Here is a 10,377-nt window from a genome sequence, read left to right on the forward strand (position 1 = left end):
GAGCGGCAAGGGGTAGTCTCTTGCTTCCCTCCCATGCAGTGAAATTCTCACCTGCCATCCCAGCAAAGCTGAGCAAGTCTTTAAGGCCTGACTCACAGTAGGGAGGCTTACTACTGTTGAACATGAACCAGCAAGCACCTCAAAATGGGATAGAGCACGTTTAACACACTGCAGTTTCAGCTCATTTCTACTACACTCCGATTTGGAAAAAAAAAGAAAAGGTCATAGGGGTTCATCACAGCTCTGGCCACCACTCTCCAGGTCAGGGTACAGCTCTAAAGTACTGATACTGTCTTGGAAGCAGTTCATCCAATCCACCACCATTGCTGTGTTTTAGGTCTTCCTAATAAAAAAGTATCACAATACAGACACAAGCTCAGTGTTTTCTTCTCACATCAGTAGGTCTTTAGATTCACCTCTCTCCCCATGATTCCTGTAAGACATCGGAAGGGCCAGACCTTGAGGAGAAGCTAAAAATCTGCATTCAGTGGCAGCACTAGTACAAGAGTCCACTTGCTCAGCTCTGTTCCACCACAACCACACAACAAAAGAACGACTAAAACCCAAATTCCTTCCACCAAGCTTCTTGGTCTGTTATCAGCTGAAAAACAAAGCCAGTACTAGTATAAGCACTTCTGCTTGAAATCAATCCCATAATAGCAGAGATCCTCTTAGCTAAATTTGGCAGGCTCCTTACACCCTGGGCCACACCTGAGCCAGCCTTTGCCTCTGCATGGTTTGGGGGTTCCCTTAGAGCATCTGTAGCAGAAGCTGCTGCTGCAGGTCTCAGCTACCTAAAAAAGTGGGAATTTAATCTCTAAAGCATCAGACTTCTGGCCCTCAAGGTCTTCCATCACTGACATGTCACTGCCCAGCTCACACACAGATATTGCAGAGCCTTGCTCCCAGCACGCACCAGCTGAACAACATTTGGCTTCTTATCACAAAAATTTCTTGCCCTTTTTCTCTTAGAATTAAGCTGAAGAACCAAGACTGAATCTTAAACCCATGCTCCAATGAAGGCCTAAACTGGAATTTTCTCCATAGCAGGAGAAAGGTATGTTTGCTGTACCACAGAGCCATGGAGCTTCCTTGTCTGAAAATCATTCAGCGCTTAGCAGCTCAAGGTCTCATCTGGTCTCTAAATTAAAAAGATATCTGCCCCTTCAGCCTAAGAAATACCCGTTTCTTCCCTGAATTCCTATTTCTAATCAGACACCATTGTGCATGGTCAAGCAATAAAAACAGGGCTCATCTTCACTGATCCCAGCACAGCTAATGAATCCTTTGCTCTCCCACAAGGTCTGTGGTGTATTCACACTATCGCATCAGAAATCAAACACATTTGGCAGCTACTGCAGTTGTCTTTCTGAAATAGCCTCAAAAACTTAGTAAGGGCAACTGTAGCAACACCCAGCTGAGGATAGCTCAGCTACACAATGGTGAGAGCAATATTCTCCAGGGATTTGCAGCCTGAGCAAGGAGGCAGTTGGGTTTTGTAGAAAAAAGGGTCTGCAGTTTCCAGCCAGCTGTCCTTGAAGTCAGGGGGATGAGGCAAAAGTGAACCCCACAGCCAGATTCTGGGCTCTCGGTTCTTCCTGGTAAGACTGCCTGGATTGGAAGTGTCTTTATGCTGTTACCTCTGTTATGTTGAAAGATGCTACTCTTTCCATAAAGACCCATTGTTTAAATTTCTCACACATTATCTTCCACTCAAATATGAGGAAGAACTACTTTACGGTGAGGGTGACAGAGTACTGGAACAGGCTGCCCAGGAAGGTTGTGGAGTCCCCGTCTCTGGAGATTTTCAAGACCCACCTTGATGCAGTCCTGAGTAATGTGCTCTAGGCAATCCTGCTTTGGCAGGGGAGTTGGACTTGATGATCTCTAGAAAGTCCCTTCCAGCTCCAAATATTCTGTGATTCTATACTCTCCAGTGTAGCCCTAAAATAATCCCAGGGCAGCTCCGTTTTTTATTCTTCTGACAGTGCGCTGCAGCATGTGAAAGGGGAGTGAAGGGAACAGGACATCTAAAGAGTGTTACTCCAAAAATCATCATTTTGTTCCAGATGACACTGGGAAGGTAAAGCATGAAGTTATCTTTACCCTCAGCTCTCATGCAATGGATGAAGGATCTACCTAGAATACAGACCCCAGTCTCTTTAAAGGATTATTCTGAACTAACTTTCCCAGGACTGACAAATGCCTCAGTGAGACAGATGGGATGGAAGTCTGGTCCCTAGAAGCTTCCACATGGCTCAAGCAAACACAATGCTACAAGTACACTCAATCAGTTAAAGCTGAGATAAACCGGCTACTACAATGTTTCTACCAAGTCATGCACAGCCTAGGCATAGACTTCTGTATCTCAGCAGGCAAAGCCCAAGATTGCCAGACAAACCCTGAGCCGGAGCTCCCACCCCTCCTTTACACCAGCACATCCCTGGATCAGCATGAAGGTCCACCCACAAATCCAGCTCTTGCCCACCCATACTCATTACATGACTGTTCGCTGCAGAGACACTTTTTTCTGTGCAGCAGTAGGATCAGGCTGCCCTGGAGGGAAGCTCTCAGGCTCATGTAGCACATGCCATAGTGTTCAACCAGCCTAGAACAGGAAAACCTTCCTGCACCTCACACGACAGATGTAATACCTTCCTCACACAGCGCAAGAGAGCTGGTTGTGTCAGGTATGAGGACAGAAAGTCACATATGGTCCCATGGGACAGGGAGAGGAAAGACTTCCTTGGATTGCTCTGCTGGGCTTCCAGATTGCTCCAGTTTCCCCTCAATACCCACACCCCCAGGGAGGCCCCAAAAAACAAGTACTAGAGCCTAGCTCTGGCTAGATAATGTGGAGTCATTTAAAAATAAGAATTATAAAAAAAGAAATTATTACGGAGCAATCCTCTGCAGACTAACATCGACAGAGTGAACTTCCCTCCCTGCTGTCTGCTCTCTTCTCTCGCTGCTCAGCCTGGCCTCTCCCTTGAGGGAGGGGTGCTCAGTGGTTCTTCAGCACTGCCCTGGCCCAGCAAGGAGAGCCATTGTAATTAGCAAGTACATTCAAGCCCAGCTCACGGCTTGTCTCTCAGAGCTCTCCAGTGTAAATACATTAGGAACTGGCCTTAAACTAGATCTGAACTCAAGCACGCTGGCATCTACAACTATTTCACCAGAGTACAAAAAAAAAAAAAAAAAAAAAGGAAAATACAGAAGGGATAAAAATGGTGAGAGAAGAAATCTTGGAAAGAAAGATGTTTGCACAGAAAGATCCTGCTCATGATGTCTTGAAACTTTCTCCTCCCACTGCCTTTCCAGGACACTACTGTGTGTGTCCTTACTTATGTTACTTGCTCCCAGAAACTCTTTAAGTATTTCCCCCACAAGTGAGACTGTGAGAGAACACCACATTCATCGAGTGAGCCCCCCCACCAGACACCAGCCATGGAGCCTGAAAGGATCGGAGAGGAGCAATTCGATTCAGCCAGGAGACTAATTGCCAAGGGGGATTCAAGCATCTCTAGTTGAGGGAGAAAGGGGGAACCATGAACAAAGAGGTCAGACAGAGAAGAGGCTCCCAAAGGGCCCAGCCTGAGGCTTGAGGGGTTATTTGCCAGCAGGGCACTTTTGTTGATAAGGGTTGCAGAGCTACTCGGTCTGCCAGGCATGAGCCTCCAAGATGGTGAAGCATTCCCTGTTGGCTGTGATAATGCCTGTACTATCTAGTTATACAATAAGCCTTAGGTTGTTTTCCTAAACGAGGCAGCGGCTGGCAAAGCTAAAATAAGTTACTGTTGTCTCACACTGCAGTAAAGCAGCCTCACACATACTTTCCTTCTCCCTACTGATACTTTCCTCCTTCTGCTCAGCTGCACGGAGGATACCGATGCCATCAATGCAAGAGCAGGGCACTCCCAGACCAAGCAGGGAGCAACTTAAAAGAGGTTCAAACTCCAACCGCTTTGATCAGGAGAGTGGCTCCACCAGAGCCAAAATAAATGTTTGCTGATAATCCCATGCCCTCTGTTTGCTTGTGTGGCTCCCATTTTATTAGCTTTCCTATGGTAAATTTTACAGCTGGGGTTAGCAGAGTGATAAAATGCACAGATTATTCTTCACTGTTGCTGATTTGCTTCTCCCCAATTTAATTCAGCTTTACCTTGAAAAACCAAATACTTTGATCCAGGATGCTCTCTTGCCCCTTGCAAAACTTTACCTGCTTCTACTACCTGACAAACATCAGTTCGGAAAACAGCAGGCTGCTCCAGGGCACAGAGGAGAGCAAGTCATAATCAGGTTTCCCTACTGAATGCTCGATAGGCTCTTTACTAGAGCACCTACATCAAAGATCCTCCTCAACCTTTGCACCACTGTGCTGACAGTGATTTACTCCCTCCTCCCTGCCTCCCTCCCAGCAGTGCTCTGCCTGGGCTCCCACAGGACCCCTCAGGTGATGAAACATGAATAACTACAGGATCAGGACCACAGAAAATTACTGGCATCCTATGATTTGATTTCTCACCCCATCAACACTGACGCAGAAACTTCAGCGTCTGCACAATAGGTTTTCATTCAGCCCAAAACACAATGCCATAGCTCTCCTCCATTCTTTCTACTTGATTTATTAAAGTTATGCCCCAGCTATTTCCTATTCTGAAAGCCAAGAGAGAAGCCAACAGAAGGAAGGGGTTTCATTTTAGCTTTATTTTTTCAAGTTCGAACTACTCAGATTGGAAACTACACTAATTGCATCACTTAGCTGGAGACACCTTTGTTGTATCTAGAAAAAAAACAAAGCTGAACCAGTTTATTAACTATGGCACAGCAAAAGCTGAAGAAGCTGTCTGTAGCTTTCTAGTCCCAACATTGAGTTCCTATTGCTTTGCAGCAGGATGAGAAATTACTACTCAGCCTTTACTGTTTAATTTTATGAATGGAAAATAGTTTTGCCCCAGAGCTTGCATTTATTATTCATAGCTTGGTTTGTTCCCTAAGAAACAGGAACGTAGCATCAAATTCAAGGTCTCCCTGGGTGTTATGGAACTGCAGATCCAGGTCAGGAATACACAATACTTTTCTATTACTAATTCTTGCATCAACATCTCCAAGGGTAAACACACAACGAGATATGAGAGTTCAAAAATACATCAGTACTTTGTAGATGAGTACAAATAAACAAACAGGCCTAGAGCCACTACTACAATAAGCTTCGGTACTGCAATTGCAGAAGGTGGCAAGCAAAGAACGCTGCAGGATTTTTTTCACCTTCCAGTCACTGCTGCTCCCTCGCACAGTTCTCTCATACAGTACTGTTTACAATAGCAAACTGCTCCCACTGGCCAGCCAAAAAGAGGTATGTGAACACAAAGCCTAAGTACAGCCAAGGCAAGAAAGTTAGACTCAAGTAGACTCTTGGGTATTTGTGGGTTTAAGCACACCAGAGTATTCTGTAGCAAAAAAAAATAAATAATCCTAGTCGACCTGTGACAATGCTTGAGGGAAATTTTACTGTGTTGGGTTGACTGAAATAATGTCTCTGTGCAGACCTTCACACTACTGATATAGTCATCAGGATTGAGAGGCATTTTCTATGCAAATTTTCTGTGTTTTACCTTCCACTTAGAATGAAGCCCCAAACACAGGTGAGACAGAGCTAACAGAAATATTCAAATTTGAAGATCTTGTGCTCGATGTCAGGGGATGCAGGCAGAACAAGCAAGAACTTTATCTGGAAAGGGTGGTGGCTAAAGGATGGATTAAATGAAGGAACCTTCCAGACACAGACTGGGGTGACACAGCAGAAAGGACTGGAAGGAAGAAAACTCATCAAGAGCTATTTGGAAGAAAGTCCAAACCTAGTAAGCTGTATCTTGATGATACGGGGGCTTCAGCAACAAAATTGGCTGAAGAAATTCCTGTTGTGTCAACACACTGGACTTGCACTGTAGCTTTATTTACTTATTTTAGGTTTAGCCAATTCTCTGTCCTGGCTCATACCACAAATCCTTCAGCACAGCTGAAGGGTCGAGGTCCCAGGATGCAGCATTCCTCACACCAAAAGCATTGCTGATGTTTCTGCATTGCCCCACCACAGGCTGAAGTGCTGCTCAGAAGGCACTACCACACCACCAGGTTTTTCCATCACAGTTGTTTCAAGACATTCCTGCCACTCCTGCTTCCTTAATAGTAACTACACCCACAGGAAACACCGTAGGATGAGATGAAAGCGAGGAGGATGGGGAACACCATGAAATACAGATATAAATCCAAAGAACTTGCCAAATTGGTACAACAGAGGGAGGATTAGAAAACTGGTCTACTGTATTACGTAAGTGATTTATTTTTTTTCCCCCCCTCTCTAGATGGTACAAAATATAAAACCATGCTGTTACTGGAACCTCTGCACAGATAAATTATTTTCTTAGAGAAGGAAAATGCTGCCTATAAGATCCTGAGCATCAATAAGTGCTCTTGAGAGTACACCGAAGCAGCTGATTGATGTCCCTCAGGAAGTGCACCCTGCTGCTGAAGGCCTGCTCCAGCTGCACTAGGGGCCATCACAAACAAAGCATCCAGGGCAGAGCACAGAGGCCACTGGAGCTGTATTCATGCCCATGCCACCTCAGCTAAGCATTCCCATCCCCTTCCTCATACCTACATTAGGTTCACCTTGCCTTGCTGCATGCCTGTTCACAGAACCACAGCAGCAGAAAGCCGCTTACCTCTGCCTTGTGCTTTCTGCTGGTTTAACTTCTTGAACCATCTCTGCAGAGCTCATAGGAGTAGCCAGGATCAGGGAAACAAAGCAGGAGGTTAAGAGCTGCCTAAATTGCTGTGGGACTGCCACCCACATGCCAGACAGTCCTAGATCCTGCTCAGCTTCATGGAAACTCAAATGCAGCAGTAAAAATAAGGCTGTAAAGCCAGTCCTTGGGGAAATCAAGGTTTCCTCCAAAGCTGAAACCCTAAGTGTTCATGGCCAGGTTGGATAGGGCTTTGAGCAACCTAGTCTAGTGGAAGGTGTCCTTGCCCATGGCAGGGGCGTTGGAACTAGATGATCTTTAAGGTCCCTTCCAAATCTAACCATTCAGTGATTCTGTTCCACTGGCTTCCCTAGGGACAGCCTTTTCCGCAGTACTCTAAGCTCCAGCTCCTCAGTCTCAGGCAAATTCTTGCTCTCTGGCTAACACACCATGATGAGAAGCCCAGCCATGCCACCCTCACATCATACTGGCTCAGGAGGTGTTTGCAGCAGCACCCACTGCAGCCCCAGAAGGGCTGCCTGGCTGCATCCACACTGCCTTGTGCAGCAGCCTGTGTCCCATGCTAATTGGTGTTAATAGATCAGGGGCCTGGAGGATGGGGCAATGGATACCCCACCTCACACCAAGAAATCCCAGCCTGTTCCTAAGGGGAAAGCTTTACACCAGTGCTATTGGAAGGGGCTTTCCATTTCAAAACACCTTTTTAACTGTTGCCTTTAATTAACATGTTATGAAATTTAAATAGCAGCATTTGGACAACTGATCTGACCTTACCAAAGAGGATCTGTTCTGTTCCCCTATGAATCAAAATTTTTATTTTCTGAGCCCTGGGAGAGGAGGCAAGATCAGGACTTCTTTTCATCCCGTGCAGATGGAAAATAAAAATAAAAATACTGAAGACTTTTGGGTTTTGCATGAAGTGGAAAACTCCCGCTGGGACCAGCCTTTGCACACCAAAGGCCGTTCCTGGCTGCTGCAGTCACTAGGTATATCAGCTGCAGCTGATTTTCCCCATTGCAGCCCCACACCGCCCGGCGCTTGGCGAGAAGTCCGTGTGTGGGACCCCACGGCTGCTGCCGGCGGCTAATGACTGCGGGACACGTCAGTGCAAAGCCGGGACATCCCTGCCTCGCTCGCACGGCCATCCAGGAGGTGGCACTGTTAAACTACGGAGCCCTGCCACTAGTCTTTTTCCTCTCCTATCTCGCCCCAGTAGTCTTTTTTCCTGCCTTGAGGATGGCAGTACACCATTGAAAAAAACTTGGCTAAAAAAAAAGCTCCTTAAAAAGACGATGGCTTTATAATTGCACGAGTATTTCTCTCTCGCATCAAGGTTTTAAATGGCTGGCTAGCTAAGATGGAGATGTTTACTCGGTGTAAGGTGATGTTATACAACTTTCTTCCTCCAGCGATTGCCGGAACTGTTCCCTTTTAACCCTCTGACACCTGGACCCAGCCCATTCAAAGTCCCTTTTTTAATTTCTTTTAAACAGCCTACACCCTTAACGCACAGCAATGCAGAACACCTACCTAGCTCTGACCCAGCAGGCAAACAACAAAAGCACTTTATCACGAGGGACACGTTATCGCACCAACTCCCGCTCCCTGAGCAAACAGCAGCGGTGGCCAGGGACAGCAGCACTCCTCTGCCCAGTGTCCCAGGCTGCCGGACATCGAAACGGCACAGACCTACCCTCCACAGCAGTTTGCACCAAGATTTGCTGAGCTGAGGGGACATACTCCTTCCTGCTGGGACTCGACAGGTCCCTAATCCCCAGGGAGGAGGCAGCGATGCTGCGAGGTTTGCCAGGACTCATCTGTCGGCACTTTCATGTCCCAGCAAGGCCCCACAGGAGCATGGCTTGTTCACTGAAGGGAGGTGGCTGAACAAGCTGCTGCAGTTCATAGCACATAGTACTTTGACTCTCTGTGAATCTGGAACAAAATTCAAAGTGGGAAAAACACTGCCAAAACGTCCTGAAGTTATCGCCGCTCACACTTTGATAATGGTGTACACCAGCTTTCCTCACAGACACTCCCCACCTTCCATTTGCAACACTCAGAGCCCCATCATCCAGGAATTACTGATATTTCTGGAACTATTTCATTGTTTGTTTTCAGGAGAAAGATGGTGACAAGAACGTATTTGCTGGATTTTTATTTCTCAAACTCGTTTAGCAGCAGTGGAAATAACAGGTTGGGAAGAAACTAGCCAGCCATGACCTGCTAGCTCTCCCTGAGCTGCATCTGGCCATGGCTGGAGGGAAACCAGTGGTCGGAGGCTCAGCATGGGAACTGCTCACCTACACCAATTCTGCTTTCAGGGCTTCAGCAAGTTCACAAATGAGTGCTGCTCCCTTGAGCAAAGAGGTCCACAACTGCTCAGCCTGTCTTTTTCAAACAACAGCCCCGATGAGTCATAGCAAAGATTGCAGTGTCTGTGTCTTTTTTTAGTGATTTAAAAGTTCTCATGGCCTCTTCTTTCCTCCTTGAAACTTAGCCGTTCTCTACCACAACTGCAGAAACTACCAGCAAATGAGGCTTTGCAAGCTACGTGCTCTGGGACAGCGATGCTCAACTTTCTAGCTAGAGACGGGCCACAAGTTCTTCTCACCATGTGACTACTACACACCTGATCTTTCCTGAACATCACATACCACACACAGGTGGAAGAGCTGGCCTATGTACATGCACTCAGCTCAACATCTCTCAGAAACACTGCCTTTTCTGCAGGCATTTACATAAGCTTGTACTCACCCTGCTTCCCACCAGGAGGACAGTCCTGGGCTGATGGTACCAGAACAAACCATTTTCCAAGAGCTCCTGGGACTCATTAGAGGAGCTACCCACAAGCACCAATTTGCCTGGAAACCAACCCAATTACCAGCTTCCCTGAGGAGCTGGCAGCCCCTCCTCTCCCACAGAGAGTGCTCACACCTGGCCTCCTGATACAGGAAAGACCATCATGAAACACAGATGAGGCTGCAGTGCCTCAGCTGCTACCTCTGCCATCACCAGCAGCTTAAGAATGGCCCACTGCCTGCTATGAAGGGCCCTCCAAACAGGCGACAAGGACCAGGCCATAAGCCTTATGAATTGCCCCACTGGGTCCTTACTTGTTGGAGCAAGTCTAATGTCATGCACCAACACAGTGCAAGTGCCTTGAAAATAGAAAGTTCCCAGTTACGCAATCATCTTGATTTTTATCAAAGCCACTTTCCTAGGACTTCAGCATGTGAGGAGATATTTAAGTCATTAACACTTCAGTGATAAGTATCATCTGTGTCCCCAGTAAGAGACGATTTCAGCCTCTGTTGACAAGACAGAGCTCCCTCCTTATAACTAGGAGCAACACTAACCCCAGCACGGTGCTCCTGTTATCCCATCTGACCTCAGCAGCCAGCCAAAAATGCAGGGAGCGGCAAGTTTCCGTTACAAGCGGATTTGGTAACCGAATGAGGTGTTACCTCCATCTCTTGCAAAGAATGCACAAATTCCTTTTTTTCTCCCACCCCGTGAACACAGTGGAAATCAAACAATGCAAAGTGATGTATTTGCTAACGTTTTCATGCCACATTTTGAAATTCATACTCTGTTTAAAAGCCTCTTC

This window comes from Numenius arquata, chromosome 4 (assembly GCF_964106895.1).
Source record: "Numenius arquata chromosome 4, bNumArq3.hap1.1, whole genome shotgun sequence".
Taxonomy (NCBI): Eukaryota; Metazoa; Chordata; class Aves; order Charadriiformes; family Scolopacidae; genus Numenius; species Numenius arquata.